The 4081-nt window shown below is 34.1% G+C and overlaps 1 long non-coding RNA gene across 1 annotated transcript; it reads right to left on the bottom strand.

The window, feature by feature from the left end:
- Nucleotides 1–3117: 3117 nt before the first annotated feature.
- Nucleotides 3118–3785, bottom strand: LOC135800889 (uncharacterized). The gene is made up of 2 exons (XR_010550234.1): nt 3541–3785; nt 3118–3475 (listed from the first exon to the last, which is right to left on the bottom strand). It is a non-coding gene; the product is annotated as an uncharacterized lncRNA (long non-coding RNA).
- Nucleotides 3786–4081: the final 296 nt, after the last annotated feature.

Below are 4081 nucleotides of genomic sequence, written 5' to 3'. Positions count from 1 at the left end.
CATAATACATTACAATTGTATACGCCATTTTAATAACCTAAAAATATAAAATGTAATTAGCAGTAAATTTGAATTATGGTTATACTACTTTACCAAAAGGGCTTGTTCATTTGTATAAATTCCATAGTCGCCAAGAGGTAGTTTGAAACCGTTATGCAAGTTAATATTCATAAACATCAGAAATTTGGCGCTCTCTACATCACCATCCCACGATACCCCATAGAAGGTTGCATTTCGGAATTCTTCGCTCTGCAGACACACATACTAGCTATTCTTTTTACATACAATCTACACTTTATAAATATTTACCAGTCGTAGCATTTCTTCACCAAAAATACCACACGCACATGTTCCAATTATATGGCCAATAAGAACGGGAATAACAGGTACATTAATTTGCTGAAAATGTATTATATTGTATTAAATCGTTCCGATTAACTTTTTGTTACAAACAATTATTTCCGAGATTAGAATTAAAGCAACTGTTACGCCAGTGACTAAGTACTGTATTAATAATGGCCACTTAAACATGTCGGCAACTGCATCCCAAGCCCTGAAATTTAACAAAAGGCAAAAATACGTAGATGTTCGATGAAAAGGTAACAATGACTCACATTTTTGTATGGAATTGCAATTTGTATGCTTTTATTAGTTTCTGTCGTCGAATCGCTTTATTCTTGGTTTCAATACTTTCTTTTAGAATTTCTTTGAACTCTTTCACATTAACTTGGGCGATTATCATTAAGGTATGTAAGAAACTGCAGCATATTAGTATTCCAACATACATATACCAAATAATCATAATCATTAACAAATTATAGAATTCGCGATAAGGTCGTTGACTTAAATTAATGAAAACATTCTGCAAACATAGGTTTCTTAGTTCCGTAAACCATGTATACAAAATATTGGACATTAATACACTTGGATATATAATTCCGCAACCATTTTTCCGTGAATTTTCTCCACAATATTCTAGTTCCATGGTAATGAATGCAATAGCAAGACACAAGAACCCAAATCTAACAAAACATTTATAAACGAAGTTGGAAAGATTGACAATATATTGTAATTTTGAAGGCAAATGCACGAAAATCTGTTGTTCCGTTAAGTCCCAGACAGCGTGTCCAGGTTTAGCGGCTGATTTTAGATAATATATAACCATTGTAGCAAATGTTATTGAAATAAGCCATGATAAATTTATAGTAATATTTGCAATATCAAGTCCAGAATCTAAAATAACATTAATTATTGCTATTACATGATACATATTTTTATTGCAGTTTACGTACAATAAGAAAGAAATAAATGGTTCAAATTTCCAAAGGTAGCAATAAGACTGATACAGATAAAAGACCGAAAATATAAAGCAGATTTGAATGCGTTATCAGTAACCCAAAAATATTTTTCAGCTGCCTTATAGTTAAGAAAACTTTTTCTTGATATATGCATCGTTGAAGGTAATTGTCTACTGTGAAATATCGCTTATATATACCCTTTTAAGTAGAAGTTAGAAGTGCGACTGTATTTGTTCATAAGCAAGCCATTAATAATATTTGACTACTAAATTATTTGATAATTTCTCTTTTTTTCGATTTTATGAGTGAACTAATCTTTATTTTACCATAATGGTACACATAGTATTTAGTAGTTTTCGACTTTGTTTCAAAATTAACTTGATTTTTTTCACACTAATTTCCGCCAGAATTATTAATAAATATAAAATAATATAAATGATAAAAACTGTTCGACAGTTCAACAAATTCAACAACTTTATCAGTTTCCATATATTACAATTGAATATATAATTCCGCAAACATTTTTTCGAGAAGTTTCATCACAACTTTCTTGTTTGCCCAAAATACTCAATCCAAGACTTGACTTGATGATAAATTTCAATCAATATCTGCAAATTGTGCTTCACCATCTTAAGCTTTTTCAACTATTTTGGCCCTTAGAATTTTATTTTGTATCAATAATCAACTTCGCATTAAGTATGAATCATAATTATTTTTTAGTTAGTGTAATTTGAATGAATTTATCGTTAGAAATAAGTTTTGTTTCACCTCGATTAAAATTTAACGAAACTAATTTGAGCACCTTCCTATAGAAAACAGAAAAGCTTCTGAAAGTTTTGGTTAAGTAATTTCAAACCTCTTTCAGTATATTCGATTGATGCTCATTTTTTTAATTTTGGTCTATGTAAATAGCTACTATAACTTCTTTACCTTTACGTCCAATTATAAACACAACTGAATAAATGCCACTCACTGTTCCTATATCATCTGTGCAAATGTGAGCGGTCCCGCTTATAACGCGAAAGCCAATTGAAATAAGGCAGAGCAATTTCTTCAGCTCTTCTTATCAACGTTTCAGAAAATGAAGTTACAACACTTTATATAAATATTGCGACAAATTTCGTTCTTGACGGGGGTACCCCGACCGAACAATTTTATTTTATTATTTCGAAAGTTCTTTTTTTTGAACTAAGTTCTTTTATGCGGCTTACAGTGAGTGAACTGGTAAAAATCGACACGTAGCGAAAGCTGATAGCACCATTTCCGCCATCATTTCGCCTCTAGACGTTTCCCCGCAGCACTCATTCGCGACTATATCTATATGTCAGATAAACCTACTCCTCAACTACATTAACAACACTCCAATTCAAATTACGCGCCATTTATTACAAAGTATATCTTAGATTAAACAAAACGAATTGAATCGGCGTAACAGGATGAGTTCTGGGTGCGCGCTCAAGGGTGCTCTCAGAGTGAGTGTCTTCACACATGATTATCCATTCCCCTGAAACCTTCGAATCCCCACTGCGCTTGTCGCTCTAACTCGAGACACACACCCAGACCACATCGATGCAAGACTGCACCTCCATTAGCTGATTCATCTTCTTATGTCTAGAGCCATCTAAGGAAGGACGCCAGTCCTTATTCGTATTCGAATCCGACATCATCACTACATAGTATAAAGTAAAGTCGCTTTTTTTTCCGGTTCTTTTGTATGCTTAAATCTTTGAAACTACGCAACGGATTTTGATACCGTTTTTTTTTTAATAGATAGAGTGATTCAAGAGGAAGGTTTGTATGTATAATAACATCCATTAAATAGTGGAGAAGTACTGTTATTTTTGAGGTTTCTAATGTGATGTAGTAAATACAAAGTTTTCGATTATTCCCGTCTGCTCTTTGTGCGATGCTTCGTAGCTTCTCCCTCCAAGCATAGACGTGTGTAAGTGTGTACGTGTGGGTTGAAGTTGACCGGTTGATGTTTTTGTTTGGAGAAGGAAAGTCGCTTTCTCTGTCTGTCTCTTTGCACGCTTAAATCATTGAAACTACGCAACGGATTTTGATGCGGTTTTTTACTTCCGTGCGAAGCCGGGGCAGGTCGCTAGTATATACATATATGGGGTATTCCATGCCAAATCGACCACTTTTGAACCCGACCTTTTTTGATTTAGCTGAAACTTTTCCATTCTTTTTTACCCTTTGAGAAACGTTTATTAGAATTTTTTTTTAAATTTTTTCTAACCTCAAAAAGTTAGGAATTTTAAAAAATAATGACAATTTAATTTTCAAATTGCCATAACTCTTTCCAAAAATGACCTATTGATACGTTTTTTTTCTTGAATATTTTTGTTTTTGAATGAAGTTTTTGAAGAAGCAGGCAATTTTTTTTTTAATTAATTGGAACTATGAAATAATCGCGTTTTATGAGTATAATTATAATTTTTTCGAAGTTCGACACTATAAAAAAAAACTTTGGCTTTTGTCAAAAAAAACTTCAAACTTTTTGACAACGTTTCCCACTAATCCCAGATTGGGCCGATTTTATTTTATATTGAAGCCACCCTTGGCTCCGGCGCCCTCTAGCGGCGATTGGGGCTACGAGCACCGCCGACTTGACCGCGCTAAGGATGCTCAACTAGAGATCCTAGGGTGCTAGGATCTCTAGGGAGCTGTCCTCATGACAAGTGGCAGCTCTCAGCGACATTCGTGCTTCCGACCTGGCCAAGCAACCACTTACTACGAGCCAGCTCGCCTCTCTGAACAGCGACACCCTCACCGGACTA

Source organism: Atheta coriaria, unplaced genomic scaffold, assembly GCF_025399875.1.
Source record: "Atheta coriaria isolate IRGN ID8LTWV9N9 unplaced genomic scaffold, Caltech_Dcor_3.1 hic_scaffold_10_pilon, whole genome shotgun sequence".
Taxonomy (NCBI): domain Eukaryota; kingdom Metazoa; phylum Arthropoda; class Insecta; order Coleoptera; family Staphylinidae; genus Dalotia; species Dalotia coriaria.
Note: the sequence above shows the minus strand (reverse complement) of the source record. Positions and strands in the feature narration are given on the sequence as shown.